The following is a 17310-nucleotide window of genomic DNA, read 5'->3' on the forward strand; positions in this document are numbered from 1 at the left end:
GTTTGTTGGTGCCCTCTCAATGACTCCCTCCGCCACTGATTCCCTCACTACCACCCTTTAACAGTGCCCCTCAAGTCTCCATAACCATACTCTCGCTCAGATTAATTTAAATTAATTTACAGCGCTGCTCATACCAGTGTAGGGTGGCAGAGCACTTTACATCACAATCCTTACATAGAGACAATTACTCATATGTGTGTAAATCTCTGTATAGGAAATGTAACAGAAGACAAAGGACTACAAGGTGCAGGAGTGACATGACATCCATACTAGTACGCAGTATAGTTTAATAGTGATTGGTTTGGAGAAACACACTGAAATTAGAATGTAATACCATGATTGGGGGTTCTCTTTAATAACCAGAATTGATTTTTATTCAAATGAACCCTTTTTGACACAATAGGGTAATCAGACTGGGGAAAACATGCAGCACTTAGATGAAAGTTAATAGCTCACTGTTCTATTTTAGGATTTTGACTTATAAACTTCAAGTACCAAAAGGATCTCACTGACAAAAGCAGTAACCCATTGACCCATTAACATTATGTGCACTTTGTGATCTGGACGGTACATGTTATTGCAGCAGGCAAATTAGCCCTCTGCGCTACCTTTCCATGAGTCAAAACTTCCACTTGACAAAACTCCATCTCTCTCTAGGAAGAACATTAATCACCGGAGTTATCATGACATTTTTATTGTTGCCTAAAATTGCTAGTGGCCAGACCTGCTCAGCGCTGTTCATGAATATTCTATCTCTGACACATAGCATTTTAAATTTGAAGGCGCAGTTGCATGCTCATATATGTTAGACAATTTTAGCGTGCTGGTGCTGCCTCATTGGCAGTGTACCTCAATTGCAGTATTGTCAGAGGGGCGCTAGAATACGGGCCTAATGCATTTTAATGCTGTGATTTGGACACTAGCATTAAAATGCGTAAGTCGAAAGCCTAATGCGGCCCTACCCTTACCCAGTCCTGAAACTGCAAAAAGTAAAATTATAATAACAACGTTATTATAATTTTATTTTTCCTGCTCAAAGAGAGCATTTGTTAAAGTTTTCATGTTAATCGCAGCGCCCATCATGAGCTGAAATTAACATGAAATCTTCAACAAATGCACACAATCAACCCACAGCCCAGCTCTATTAAGAAAAGAAATGCAGCAACATAGCTGCCAAGGTTTCAAATTGACATGTGGGATGGTTTCAAACCTGCCTTAACAACATTCACTTGGATCTGTTCATGAAAAAATGCACCGTCTTTTCACTTTTTTAAGCAAGTTTGGAGTGATATTTGGCGCTGCACCCACACGCGTGGTCTGGTTACTGGCGCACATAGCCTTGGTTGCAGCGCACATAGACCTTACACTGCCGCACACAGAGGAAAAATATTAGAGGGAACATTGCTTACCAGTGGTAACCACACAAACTGCGGATGACATTATATGAATTAGTACTATCGCAACGAACTCTGGCATGGACAGCTCACGCAAGTAGAATACTGTTTGTCAGCATATATGTTCTTGTTTGTTGCTAGGGGGAAGGGTGACTCTACTGGGATAAATGAAACACCCAACTCACGCAGGGGTACTACAGTGTCAATACGCCCACCGCTGGCCACGATATAAGCATTACCAGGGAAGGGAAGGGGGGAACTCTCAGTTCAGCCAGTTAGGCTCACACACTGCTGATCCCACGAAGCGATACAGATGTTTATATGGATGGCACTTCACACATGCAGGAACTAGGGGGATAGCTATAGCATAACACTGCTAGTGCGCGCAACCCAACAGGCAACACACTGACCTAGTTCACGTTACTTAACAGTTACAGAGGTTTGGACGGACATCGCCAGATGTCCGCCCCAGATGTTACGATGTTCTTAGTTTATATATCGTTTTTGTTGTGGAAAACCGACATACCCATGCCTGTCCCAGACCTCCGTACCCCAGGGCGCGCTTCGTCCCTGACGTCCCTGCTGAATCGACTCATCAGAAATGACACGCACTGACATAATCACATGGAACATACGTGGCATGTACACACCCGCGCGCCGCTATGCCATATTCGCATACCTCCAGAGGCACTCGGCGGCAATTGCCCTTCTGCAGGAAACACATATGACACAGCTGGAATTAGACAGACTGCGCAAGCGCTGAAGAGACAAGTGTACGGCACAACATACTCGGCGCACGCGAGGGGCACATTAATCTGGGTGAGAGCGGGCACCCCGTTTATCTGCACGGATACAGTGACAGACCCTGAAGGTAGATGCACTCTGGTGCGGGGAACACTTAATGGCCAGTCCTACTAGACTCCATATACGCTCCGAACACTGACCAACCCTCATTTCTAGCGCAGTTGTCCACAAAGCTGGCCCCCTACACTGGGCTCCCCTGGATGTTAGGTGGGGATTTCAACTCGGTGCTGGATGTGCTCGTGGACAGATCCTTCCCACCCCTTCGGAAAACAACAGCTGTTTCAAATGCGCAGGCGCTTACAGATTGGCTATCGCATTGGGCACTACTAGATCTGTGGCGTGCCCTACATCCTAATGATCATATCTACTCTTACTACTCTGCAGTGCATGACCTGCATGTGCGGTTAGACAGGGTGGTGGGCTCTCAGGCACTAACCCCGCTGGTTGAGGTGGCGGAATATCTAGGGTGGACACACTCTGACCATAATCCAATGAGGCTACGGCTGAACTGGGAACCTGATCGTACCCCCATACCCACTTGGCGACTCCAGCCAGCTGCACTGGAAGACCCGGAATTCTGCGCATCCCTGGCGACAGCTGTCCTGGAGTATTTTGAGCTTAACGAGGGAACGGCGAGTACCACATTGATGGAATGGGATGCCCACAAAAATCAGGGGTCATTGCCTCGGTGCCACATGGAATATACGCAAACAACATTGTCGCTCATTCGCCTTGAATCACAATTGCTCCAATACGAGCGAGAGGGCGAAGGTGGAAGCCATCATTCAGACTGTCTGGTAAATCTAAAGGCGCAACATCCGGAACTCATGGAACGCCTGAGATGCCACAACTATACAGCTCACACGGCTCGTACCCATGCTAAAGCAGAAGGAGCGGGCCACTTGCTAGCATGGCTGCTCAAGCAGGAGAGCAGCCACGCCCAAATCGGAGCCATACACACACCTGAGGGAACACTAGTATATACACAGTGAGAAATACACAGGGTGATGTCCGATCATTATACGCAACTGTATTTGTCCAAGGGGCATTGCTCGGGTCCCGATTTGGAGAGTTTCTTAGAGCCTATCCACCTACCCACGGTCTCAGAGGAACACCAAGGGGCGCTGGATGGTCCCCTCACCTTGGAGAAAATCGGGGAGGCGATTGGGTCCATGGCATCTGGGAAAACGCCGGGGCCAGATGGCCTACCTGCTGAATACTATAAGTCCTACCGGAAGTCTCTGACACAGCGGATGTATGCCCTTTACTCCACAGCCCTGGAAGAGCACACACTACCTCCATCGATGCGCAAGGCCTATCTGGTGTCCCTGCTCAAATCGAACTAGGACCCCGAAGACCTGGGATCATACAGACCCCTAACACCCCTCAATGTGGATTATAAAAAATTCGCCAAGGTGTTGGCAAAACGCCTGGCTCCAGTGGTACCTGAGCTAGTCCATAGCGATCAAAATGGCTTTGTGCCCAAGCGTAGCACATCTCTAAACTTGCAAAGGTTTTTTAGAGTGACAGTGGATAGTGTGCAGGAGTGGCCCAGGGCGGGGTGTCTTGTGCTGGACCTCGAAAAGGCCTTCGATTGTCTGGAGTGGAGCTACCTCGCGGCAGTGCTGTTGCGCTATGGGCTGGGTTTGGGATTCATCCAGATGGTTAACCTATTATACAAAAATCCCACAGTTAGGGTGCGAACGGGGCCATACGTCTCTGATGCCATACCAATATGTAGGGGCACAAGGCACGGGTGCCCGCTTTCACCCCTCCTGTTTGCGCCGCAATTGAGCCTCTGGCAGCGGCATTACGAGCGATGCTGGGAGATGGAATACCTCTAGGGGATGCAACGCACCAGGTGTCACTGTATGCCGATAACCTATTGGTCTTCGTAAGAGACGTGGGAAATATACCACCTCAGCTGGTGCGCACATTACGTGACTTCTATCGGGACTCAAAGTGAATGTCGACAAGTCCTGTCTTTATGCATTAGGGGGGGGGGCACTGGATCCGGGCTATAGCCTAGACGGTATAAGGGTGCAGTGGAAATCTGACACTTTCCGCTATCTAGGAATCCAGATATATCGTCAACCGCTGGACCTTATCGAGGGCAATCTGGGCCAAGCCGTGACAGCCATCAAGTCACAAATACACTTCTGGAAAACACTCCCACTAACAGTTACTGGCAGGGTAGCATTATCTAAGATGGTGATCCTGCCCCGACTTCTGTACCATTTCGCTAATCTGCCAATATATATCCCGGCGGCCTTCTTTACCACACTCGCTAAACTACTTAGGGACTTCCTCTGGGGCAACGCGCGGCACAGAATGGCATTGACTAAGAAGTACTTACCCACTGATCAGGGAAGCCTTGCTGCGCCTTGTTTTGAGCACTACTATTTGGCAGCAAAATTACAGTGGATAGCCCGCTGGCTAGCTGACAGAGGCCATGAAGACACTGTGTCCACAACACCTTCCTCTAGATGATATTACCAAACTCTTTTATCCAGCCTCCAATGCCCCAGCGCCAACACCACTCCTCATGGTGGTGGGGTAGAAATGCTACAGTCGCAGTCTCTACCTTACTAAAGCTCTGGTCCCTTATGCACCGGCCATTCCACTAGAGGGTTCCCCAGCGGGACTGGGGTACTTACGCCTTCTGAGCTTGCGGAGTGGCGCGAACCTGACATACAGACCATGGGGGATTTATACCGGGACGGCACTCTCATACCATATGAATCCCTGGTTGAAGAGATGGGGCTGCCACCGAGGCAATTCCTTAGGCACCGCTCACTAATCGCGACACTGACCTCTAGATGGGGGGACATGAAAGAGAAGCCGAGCCAATACCTCACCATGAAGTACCTTTACGTTATGGGGCGTGGCAGGCACTTGATTCGATGGTTTGCGACATCTCTACGCATGCACGCAGCGATAAGTTCGGCACCACTACGCCGAAAATGGGAAATAGAACAGGGACGACCACTGGAGGATAGGGACTGGGGTAGGATACTACAGAGCCCAACACACATACCCAGAAACATGCGGTTCCGTCAAATACAACTGTTTATAGTCCACAGAGCATACCTTACACCCGAGAAGATCAATAAGTATTTTCATCGCGTAGACACGGTATGTCCTCGCTACGCAGAGTTAGGGGCGGGATTTGTGCACATGCTGTGGAGCTGTCACAAGCTATACTCCTATTGGCGGGCTGTTGGGGAAGCCCTGTGCACGTGCACGGGCCGCACCATACCCTTTGAATGGCCTGTTTATCTGTTACATCACTTTCGCAGAACCCAGGCTACTAAAGTTTCCCCTCGCTTTCTTGACTTGGGGCTGGTGGAGGCTAAGCGATTACTAACTAAGAGGTGGAAGGCGCACGACCCGCCGCACATACAGGCATGGAGGTATTCGCTCCTAGCTTGGGCTAAAGCAGAAGGAATAGCTATTCTACGAGAGGAAACGCTGGGACTCCGGAAGACACCTATTGTGACACAATGGGAGGGACTGCTCCAGGCCTTGACACAAACTGGGGAGGACAGCTCGGAGGGGCGACCCGGACACGGGAGTGGTGCCCTTATGGAGAGTGATGGATAGCCTGTCAGTAGATAATTGCGACACCATGTAAACACACGTGCACCGTCTGATGCCCAGGGAAGACACCGTCATGGTCGCTGGGTGAGGGTGGAGGCCTGTGGGGAGCCACCGGACGGGACAACAAGGTTGGGGGTGAGGCGGGGGGGGGGGACATGGTGAGGAGCGTACATTCAAAAGTCAGACTATGCTGCTGTTACTGGTTTTGAGTTTTTTGCTTTTGTGTTTAATTTCTGACATCTCTGCACTTACGTATGCTGTAGAATCTGAGAAGACTCTGTATACTACACTAATAGAACCATGTCACTAATGTATGATAGCATTTACCCTGTCGAGGTCCCACTTGTAACTAGGCCAACAATGGAATCGACATGTACCTTTGTACTATTTCTATACAACCGAAATGATGATTTTCGTTTGCTAAATGGTTCAATGTATGGTTGGCTTTATATGATGCATTTAGTCTTTAATGACGATGGGGAAGAAAAAAAGAAAAATATATATTTTGTTAAAACAATAAAAGTAGATTTAAACACAAATTCATAAGAGAATATTTCCCAATAACATTTTCCCCCCAGATATTTATATGATAGACTGGATCACTGGTACACCTGTAAAGCACAAGGGTTATGTGCTGGTGAAAAAGAAGGAAAGAACATCTAAAAGTTTGCAGCAGTGACAAATGCAGGTACAAAATGCACATCAATTTACATACAGAAAAGCTCCCCTCTATCTCCCAGACAGTTCACCAGGTAAAACATAGTCTATGACTGGGGTATTGTCTGAAAATGTAAATCTAATGTTGGAATCAGGGGCAGTAATACCCGGTCCTCCGGTAATTTTCCATATCGTGCTCAGGGTACAAGTTAGAATATCACAGTATTCCTGCTCCTTGAAATTACCGACACTTACGGTATAGGTAATTCCAGGAATGACAATAGTGCACTGGCATTATCATAACACATGAAGTGAGAGCCGATGAATATTTATATACTCAAAAAGTCTGAAGAAAACATTTATTTAAATAATTGAAAAATGTTCTTTCCCTTTGAAATACACAGGTGAGTGCTAAAGTCTAACTACCCTATTTTTTAACTAAAATAGGCTGCCTTTATGTGCTATCATTCCATGCCCATTTCTTTAATGAAGACTTAAATTAACTTGACATACAAGCTATTCTTCATAAAAGCATTCAATCAGCAGTGAGAGTGCACTGACTTTACTCTGTAATTACTTGCTGAACTCATTTGAAATTAAAATTCAATTTTAGCAAATGAACGATTGCTTGTTTATGTACATATTCAGGCCCCAAGCAGATTGCTCAAATAAGCCTACACTTCAGATAAAAGGTGAAAGGCTGACTACAGAAAACTGTAGTCATTGCAATATGTTGACGTAAAATATGCAACATGTTTTCCTCCTTTCATAATCCTCTCTGCAGTTGTTTGTTCAAATTAGAAAACTGTTAAAGATCATTTGAGCGAGATTACAGTTTAAAGAGAAAAAAGATCATTTGAGCGAGATTACAGTTTAAGAGATTATACATAAATGCAAGTAGATTAGTAAGAAAATGATCTGGCTGTTCTAACGCAACAAGTGTGTTAGAATTGCTCTCTCTTATAAATGTATTATAGTATAGATTTTTAAAATATTAGAAGGTGCTTATCAAGAACTTTGTCTTGTTATGAGGAGCCTCTTGAATATGATCCTTATAGGCAACAGAAGAGAAGACGCTCCATCTAGAGTAGTTGACTTCCATAATTACAGATGCCAGTATTTTAATCCACCTGTTGGCCTCTTCTGTAGCTAAAGTTTGCAGGATAGTGAATTATTAGTAGGTGGGGTATTCACCTTCAGCTTGTAATAATACCACTATCACTAATAGTTCCAGACATTAATTCATTCAGTCATTAATCCTTGCTCGACCCTTGGTAGTTTGGCAAATGAACAGCCAGGCCTAATTTAGGAGACAGATATGTGTAAAGAATTTAATACCAACAAAACAGTGAATAAGTAAAAGACACAACACAATAACAATCCAACACCAATTTATAAAAGTAGAGAATATTTTTCTCTTTACAATGACACCAAAATGTCAAAAATCCAATGTAGGGAACCGGAAATATGAATTTTTAAACATTAAATCAAAAATTGTGCATTCTAGCGCCAAAAAGCATAAAGCACCACTCACATCTATCTGGTCAGGCAGGAAAAGGACAAAGTCAAAGTTACCTTCGGACTGAAGGTCTGATTTAGATCATGGAGGATGGGACACTGCATCACAAATGTGAGAGATATCCTGTCCGCCGTATTGCAAATCAAAAATCAAATCAGGTGTTTGTTAAGCGCGACTTCTCACCCGTAAGAGTCTCAAGGCGCTGAGGGGTGTGGGGGGGGTTCGCAGGTTCCAGTCCATCAAGGAGGGGGTCTGTCGAAGAGCCAGGTTTTGAGGTTTCTTGCGAAGATGGGGAGCGATGTTATCTGTCTGAGGTGATGCGGAAGGTCGTTTCAGGCTCTGGCTGCGTGGAAGGAGAAGGAGCGGCCTCCCGATCTGGGCTTTCTGGTGCGGGGGGACCACGGCGTAGTAGAGCTGGGCTGATCGTAGGGTCCTCTGGGGTGCGTGGAATTTGAGTCGGCTATTCAGGTATGCTGGTCCGGTGTCGTGGAGGGCCTTGTGAGCGTGGGTTAGCATCTTGAAGGTGACTCTAGCTTCGATGGGGAGCCAGTGGAGTGTGCGCAGGTGCTGGGAGATGTGGCAGTTTCTTGGCAGGTTGAGCAAGTGTTATAGGATACAATGCATTTGTAATATGGCAGATGGGATATCCACCACGTTTATGACGGCGCATCCGATCTGCCAAGATTGAAATTTTGCTTGGAGCATTTCTCTTGGCAATGGGCTGGTCAGTGGGTGCTTATGCTTCTCGGATTCAAAGTACGATTTGAAGCCACCGCCTGCTGCACTGAGATACGTCGGAGAGTCTCTGGAAGTCTTTGTCCTCGATGTCAACAGTGAGGAGCTCTAGAGCTTTCAGCAGGACAAACCAGCATGGTCAAGCTGATTCGTGAATCAACGATGGAGAAAACGATGGAGACTTGATTATCAACGTAGAGCCGGTCTCCTCCAGATGCTTTTCTGCAAAACTTTGCAGATCTTGTAGTTTCTTGGTTCCTATGGGATAAAATAAGCGTCCACTAGTTCAGAATCTAATACCACAATCACTAATAGGTCCAGTCAAGTATCAATAAATTATTCCTTGCTCAACCCTTGGCACCTTGTCAAATGAGCAGTCAGGCTTAATTTAGGAGACTGGTATGTGTTAATCATTTAATTCCACCAAAACACTAAACAGACTTTCAAGAGTCACATAGCTGCTCATCTCAGATGACATGCTCTCCTGTTTGATCAGCAGATATCTGCTTGCTATTTGTGTTAGTAACGTGGTGATATGTTTCTTCTTACTACCGGGCTGTAGATTCCCACTGACATATGTTTTGCTTCTCCTGGGCAGAGACTGACGACTGCACCCAGATTGAGTATTTAGGGTGTTTCTCTTTATGGATAGACGTGCATGTGTGAGCCCACAAAAGCATATTCACTTGTGCAGTCCTTTCAATAGTCTCTGTGTGTCTATGGTTGTCCTAGGACCCTGCATACATTAGTGCACAGTAGAAGCCATTGACAGTCTTAGCGCAATATCTAATTTACAATAATGCATACTTTAGCTCTCTGATTATAGATGAATATGACTTTGAAGTAAAACATGTTTAATACCTGTGAGATATTATATATGCCTGTCTACCCTGGCTTGGCTCCAAATGAAATCTCGTTTTTCCAATCAGTGGCGTGGCTGTGTGATGGTTAAAACTTTATGGGACAAATATTGTTGTATTGCATAAAAAAATAATGTCCATATTATATCACAAATATATGATGGTGTAATATCTAATCATCTAGCCCTACCAGCAACCAAACATGGGCAAGTTGTGAACTTGCAGAAGCCTTGTGATCTGAGGTGGGGTTATTTAGGTAACCTCTAGCAATACAATCCCTACGATGATGATGTGTGCCTTCGACACCTTACAACCCTATTTGTCTTATCAACATTGTATTCATTTATTTACACACTTGTATGATTTATTGTCAATGTATGATGTGTAATGTAAAGCCCTCCATTGGTATGAGTAGCACTATAAACAAATTGAATCAAAAACAATAGTTTGAGCAATTTAAATTGTTATGTGTGTAAACACACACACAGACCTATAAATCTGATATTCTTGCAGTGCATGCATATGCTTATATGCATGGACTGAACAAAGTTAAAATCTAGCCTCAAAATCGTAGTTAGACTTAAGTATTTATGAACTGGTAACAAGCTCTGCGCCTTTGTTTCCTCAACATTCCATTGGCGCCCAGGTGTTCGGCTCCAGATAGTTCCCAGCTAGGATTATACTTTAACGAAAGGAGGGCTGATGGACCTTTAAATGTTGCCTTGGTGTGGGCCCAGCTGAAATTTAAAATAAGGAAGCCACCCTCACCAAGTGCATGTTACTGCTCCCAACGGAAAGCTGACAACATGTGAGCACTACTGAATTATGTCCAGATGTTGGCAAAATACACTAGTACAAATTCAGCATATTTCACTGGGGCAAAATAGATCCCAAATCTGGCTTAATAATACCAGTTGGATCGCCCTAAATTCCAGCCCTAGGGATGGTTCTTGGGCTCCCACAAATGTCTACCTGGAAGGTGCAAACTGAAGAGCAGGTACCAGGTCACTAGGGATTTCCACATTCGCAGGTGAAAAAACATTGAAATGTGAGGGTTCTGTAACAATCCACGCTACATTCAATATCCAGGAAGGCTCATGATGTCTCTTAATATAAAGGCCCTGCACTGTACGAAGCTAGCATAAATTCAAGAGACATGCTAAGCCTTCCTAGGGCCTCTGCTATCAGTCATTTTTAAAAAGATTGAATTAATAAAACAACTACTGTGTGCTTGCCTCTGAATTACACAAACTGCACCACCTTGTGGCAGACTGTCATAACTACTGGTGTAGAAAATTAATTGCCAGTGCCTAGCACCGGAAACCACTGGCTCAAATTAAACACTGGGAGAGGGCCCCCACCGTGGCAAAGTATCTTATGGTATGGTGCTGTACTGAATGGTCGAGTACGGTATGAAATGGAATTGAATGAAATGATATGCAGTTTTCAATTTGTGCCTAGAGTTGGGCATCAGCACCTATTTTTGAGGACCAGGACTTATTTTTCCTCCTGAGATATTGACCCAGACAACCAGAGGAAGGAAGAAAAGAGAGAAAAGAGGAGGAAAAGACAAATCGGAAACATGGGTAAAAGAAGAAAGCAAGGATAGAAAGAACCTGCAAGAGTAAGATAAAGAGGCAGAGAGTGTCTGGCAGTGGAAGAAAGCGGCATGAGGTAGAATCAAGACTAGACAGCTCTTTGTATTCGACTACGCTTATATTCGGGCACCCCTGTATGGGGCAGTGCCGATTGTGGCCTGAAAAGAAAAACTAAGGACCCTGCATTTAAAAAAAAAAAAAATTAGGCACAACCATACTTATTTGGTTTTTCATTTCCTCAGCTTTTCGTCTTCTGATGAGATAATTTCCAGCGGAATGATTCAAATGTGTTTAGCTAGAATTAAAGTGACTTTGTGATTCATCCGGAATTGTTGCTGATGATAAGGGGCTCATGTTAAACCTCTACAAATAGTTCCTCTGGCATTTGAGGATGGGTCTGTAGAGCTTATAGATTAGGGTGGCATTCGCATTACATCTGAAAAAACCTCCCACATCTAAAGGAATGTACTTTACAGAAAGTGGCCGATGAGCTCTAACAAAGAGCCCTTTCTTCTCATAACTCTGCAGGGTCAGTGGCCTCGACAAAGGACTGCACTTAACACTGCTTCTTTGTAGGTGGAAAGCACCACATTTCATGTTCTAGGATATCTTGCCGCTGCAGTCTCTTGCTTCTGTGCTCCTTTCCTGCATACTACATGTATCTAAGCAATACTCATTTTCGATTTCATTCTGGCCTGCTGTGCAAGTGGGAGTCAGGCTGGAGCAAAGCTAAAGACATGAGAAACTGCTTGAAGCCTTCGATTCACTGATCTCGGGAGTCAACGTGATTGTTTTAGGTCTTTTTTTCTCAATAGCTAAAGACGGGAGTAGCTTCCATTGGTGCACCTGGTGCAGTGGCACCGGGCTCATAGGCCTGAAGGGCCCACTGAACCCTGATTATTGCTGTATTTTATCATTTAAACAACAACCTTCCCTTCCTTGCACCGGGGCCAATGACCATCACTGGCTACTCCACTGGATACGCAAAGCTGACATACAGTTTTATATATAATCATTTACACGTCTGTAAAATTGTATGCAGTACTGAACTGTGTGAAGTGGTCTGAGCTTATATTTAGTATGACGCATATGACATACTTCAATTTCATATTTGGAATTGCAAAGAAAAAAAAACTGTTGTCATTTATCAAGCTGCTATATTATTTTGTGACTTTTTTCGGCCAGTTACAACTCTGCAGAAAATCCCGCACAAAAGTTTTTTTCAGAAAAACTCATGCTTTAAAGTCTTGCGTAATGTCACTATAAGAGCACAAACCTTCAGCTCCGGATCCTATCTTGCGGCCCCTTTATTTGCATTCTTCTGTGCCCCTGCACCTTATCCTTTGGTTTAGTTAACATTTTTGCTCCTCCCTCTATTTCACACCTTGTGCGCTTCCCACTTCTACACTTGCTCTCTCAAATGTAGGTTTTGACAATTGTTGAAATTGACTTGTTTAACTTTCCCATTCTTTAAACGCTCATTAATGTTTCTCTCCTCACATTGCCTGTGTCCGCTTTCACAACCCAGACACTATCTTCTTTAAACCCTATGGGATTAGACTATATATTTTTTGGTAGTGCTGTGCACCTCTATCAGCCATGGAGTTTTCCTGCCTCCACAGAAACATCCATCTGATTGGATCAGCACATCATTTTAGACCTAGTGATAGTCCTTGCCCCTGTCCAGGCTCCTCTTCCCTTTTGACACTAAACAGTTGTTTCTCTGTGAAGTTCTCTTCTCACTCCATGCTTCTCTCCTCAAACGTTTCTGAGAAGGTAGACTCTTTAGCAGGGCAGGGCAGCAGGCAGGACCCGGAGATGAGTTTGTCGACGCTGGGTTGCCTGTGTTGGAAATCCCAGGAAATCCCAGTGAAGCCATCGACGAGGGCAGAGAGTCCACCTCCCCCCGTTCTGGTCCGAGGCCTCCGGGATCATCTGCGGCGTCCCACAGGGATCCTCCCTCAGCCCGACGCTGTTCAACGTCTACATGGCACCACTAGCACGCATCGCCCGACAGCACGACCTCAACATAATCTCCTACGCCGACGACACGCAGCTGATCCTCTCCCTCACCAAGGACCCTCTCACCGCCAAATCAAACCTCCACCAGGGAATGAAGGCCGTCGCCGACTGGATGAAGGAAAGCCGACTTAAGCTGAACTCAGACAAGACGGAGATCCTCATCCTCGGGTCCAACCCCTCAGCATGGGACGACTCCTGGTGGCCCGCATCACTGGGGACCCCCCCGGCCCCTACCGACCACGCACGCAACCTGGGAGTCATCCTCGACTCAAAACTCACCATGACCAAACAAGTCAACGCAGTCTCCTCCACCTGCTTCAACACCCTCCGCATGCTCCGCAAGATCTACAGATGGATCCCGACAAACACGAGGAAAACAGTCACCCAGGCCCTAGTCAGCAGCAGACTCGACTACGTAAACGCCCTCTACGCCGGAGCCTCATCCAAGCTCATCAACAGACTGCAAAGAATCCAGAACGCCTCTGCACGCCTGATCCTCGACGTCCCGCACCGTGACCACATCACCCCCCACCTGAGGAACCTACACTGGCTCCTCGTTGACAGGAGAATCTCCTTCAAGCTCCTGATCCACGCACACAAGGCACTCCACAAAACCGGCCCAGCCTATCTCAACAGTCGACTGTCCTTCTACGTACCCAACAGGATACTCCGCTCCGCTAACCAAGCCCTGGCCACGGTCCCACGCATCCGTAGAACCACCTCCGGAGGCAGGTCCTTCTCCCACCGCGCCGCCAAGACCTGGAACACCCTCCCCCTCTACCTACGACAAACCAAAGACCTGCTGACCTTCAGGAGACAATACAAGACCTGGCTTTTCGACCAGTAGCAGCAGCACCACCCCCCCCCAGCGCCTTGAAACCCTCATGGGTAAGTAGTGCGCTTTACAAATTAACTGATTGATTGCTTGATTGGGAATAGTCCAGACTTCGCACCCAGGAAGTTGTTGGTGTCAGCCCTGGTGAAACTTTCTACCTTTGGACACAGACATTTAAAAATTAATAAACTACGTTTGTGCATATTAAGTATCCCCAGGATCTCTCCTAGGTGTCTAAGTGGTGGGGGGTCAGGTATTTAAGGATATGTTTTATATGCCTTGGGTTTAGGGAAATTGCACATTTCACTTCCCACATTGTAGTAAAGTGTTTCACAAGGGTGTCATAAAAATACTATTCAAGGACTTCCTAGAATGCTATTGATAAATCAAACAATATGCTATTGTTGAATTTACCCTAAAATGTACAGACAAGAAATTATGAGACTTTCAATCTGTAAGCCAAAATTCAGCTTTCCAGTAGTCTTTCCAGATTGGTCAAAGTTAAGTGGATTAACCAGGCTGCTTTGATGAGGTGATAAGTAGCCCCTGGGGTAAGAGAGACATTCTAAGAGGGCAGGGTTCGGCTACATAGGAATGCCAGAGCAAGGGGAAGGGTCGTAAACAATTATCTTCAATAAAAGGAGGATACAGGCTGGAGAAGCCAGTTTCAGTTACATCCCTACTCTTTGAACCCAGCCAGATTGCAGGATTAAGGAAGGAATGAGCTGATGCAGGGGTGTTTTTAGGGTGGATGGGTATTTGGTTGGCAAGGGTGTTTTTAGGGTGGATGGATAGGGGTATTTGGTTGGCAAGGGAACTTTTAGAGTTTGGGGTGGGTAAGGGTATTTAGGTGGCAAAGGTATTTTTAGCATTTAAGGTGTGTAAGAAGGGAATTGTTAGGGTTTAGGGTGGGTAAGGGTATTTGGGTGGCAAGGGTTTTTGTAGGGTTTAGGGTGGGTAAGGGTATTTGGGTGGTAAGGGTGTTTTAGGGTTTTAGGATGGGTAAGGGTATTTGGTTAGTGAGGGCAATTGTAGGGTTTAGGGTGGGTAAGGGAATGTGGGTGACATGGGTATCTTCAGGGTTTAGGGTGGGAGGAGCATTTGGGTGGCAGAGGTATTTTTAGGGTTTAGTGTAGGTAAGGGTATTTGGGTGGTAAAGGTATTTTTAGGGTTTAGGGTGGGTAAAGGTATTTGGGTAGTAAGGGTCTTTTTTAGGGTTTAGGGTGGGTAGGGGTTTTTGGGCGCCAATGGTGTTTGTAAGGTTTAGGGTGGGTAAGGGTATCTTGGTGGTAAGGGTGTTTTAGGGTTTATGATGGGTAAGGGTATTTGGGTTATATGAGTGTTTTAGGGTTGGTTATGGATATTTGAGTGGTGAGGGTAATTGTAGGGTTTAGGGTGGGTAAAGGAATTTGGGTGGCAAGGGTATTTTCAGGGTATAGGGTGGGTAGGGGTATTTGGGTGGTAAAGGTATTTTTAGGGTGGCTAAAGGTATTTGGGTAGCAAGGGTGTTTTTAGGGTTTAGGGTGGGTAGGGGTATTTGGGTGCCAATGGAGTTTGTATGATTGAGGGTGGGTAAGGGTATCTGGGTGGTTAGGGTGTTTTTAGGGTTTATGGTGGGTAAGGGTATTTGGGTTATAAGAGTGTTTTAGGGTTTAGGGTTGGTTAGGGGTATTTGGGTGGCAAAGGTATTTTAGGGTTTAGGGTGGTAGGGGTATTCAGATGGCTAGGGTATTTGTAAGGTTTTGGGTGGGTAAGGGTATTTGGGTGGTGAGGGTATTTTTAGGGTTTAGGTTGGGTAAGGGTATTCCAATGGCAAGAGTGTTTTTAAGGTGGGTATGGGTATATGGGTGGCAAGGGTATTTTTTAGAGTTTAGGCTGGATAAGGTTATTTGGGTGACAAGGATGACAAGGGCATTTTTATGGCTTAGGGTGGGTAAGAGTATATGGAGTGGATTTATGTGGAGTGTTCTTATGTAGCATAGAGTGGATTTATGCAGAGTTTTTTTGCGGTGTGTAGTAGAGTGTAAATTTGTTGTGTTAAAATATGTGATGTTGCGTGGTATTATGTGGAGTATAATTAAATTGGATGGAGTGGCATTGGATTTTGAATTGTGCAAATGTGTGGCATTGTGTGGGAATTATGTGTTATGGTGTGTGCTGGAGTTCAGGGTGAATAAATGGCACATTTATAGTTATGTATACAATGGAATTGAGCCACATAATTTTAGTGATCTTAAGTATAAGTAATTATGTGCGTCCTGGAGCTTGTTTTTAGTTTTGTTTTTGTGGGTGCTAACGTTAGTGAGGTGAAATGGCTGAAGAATGACACACGGTAGAAGATCATTTACAATAACTGTTGGGGTGTATTTTTGATGTTTGTAAAATGTACGGAAAAAAATTAGTTTATGCAAAGCTGCCCTATTGTTCAAAGAGTGGAATCCAAAAGTAAATACAATGTAGAGGAATGCATTAACGCATAGAAAAATAACCGTGTGCTTGTCGGCAGGGCCAGACTGGGAACCAAAACCGGCCCTGGCAAAGTGCTCGGCAGACCCCCCGGGGGGTGGGGGGTTGGGAGTGCCGCCGAGCTCTTTGCCAGGGCCGGTTTTCGGCAGATTTTGTTACATGGCCGATTTTGCAGCAATGCTGCAAAAACGGCCCTGTAACAAAAACGGCCCCCAGGGGCCTAAAACCGGCCCCCACCCGTGCGGTGCACCGGGGAATTGCCCGGTGCCCGCTATGGCCAGTCCGGCCCTGCTTGTCAGTTAGAAATAGCGTAAGATAAGTGTTTTTTTTTAAAAGACAAAGATAATTAAATTAGTTGTTAAAGAGGACAATGTGAGCTATGATTTTTAAACCAACATAAATTGGTTTTATAAAAAGAAACAGAGTATGCGGGAGCTGAGTAAAAGAAAGGAAATGTACAGTTGCTTTTTAGGTCTCGCCTGACCCAGCGCATGCGCTGGTCTGGCGAGACTTATTGAGAGGGCTCCAAAAAGTGCTACCAGGCCAGCCTAGAGCTACAGTGCATGTGCGCGTGCGCGCGCGCCACGCTTTTCCGCGATTACTTTCACATTCGCGGCCACACGGTCGCTTTGATGTTTGATCGTGATTGCGATCACTTTCACTTTCGCGGCCGCACGGCTGCTTGGCATAGCCATTAGGTCTTGCTTTTGGGACCTTATAAGTAGGGCTCCAGGTTTTATGGTATTTATTTTTTTGACATTTCCATCTGTATTTATCCATATTTATTTTTTGCCAATTTTATCTGCATTTATTCATATTT

The sequence above is a fragment of the Triturus cristatus genome, chromosome 5_2 (genome assembly GCF_964204655.1).
Source record: "Triturus cristatus chromosome 5_2, aTriCri1.1, whole genome shotgun sequence".
Taxonomy (NCBI): Eukaryota; Metazoa; Chordata; class Amphibia; order Caudata; family Salamandridae; genus Triturus; species Triturus cristatus.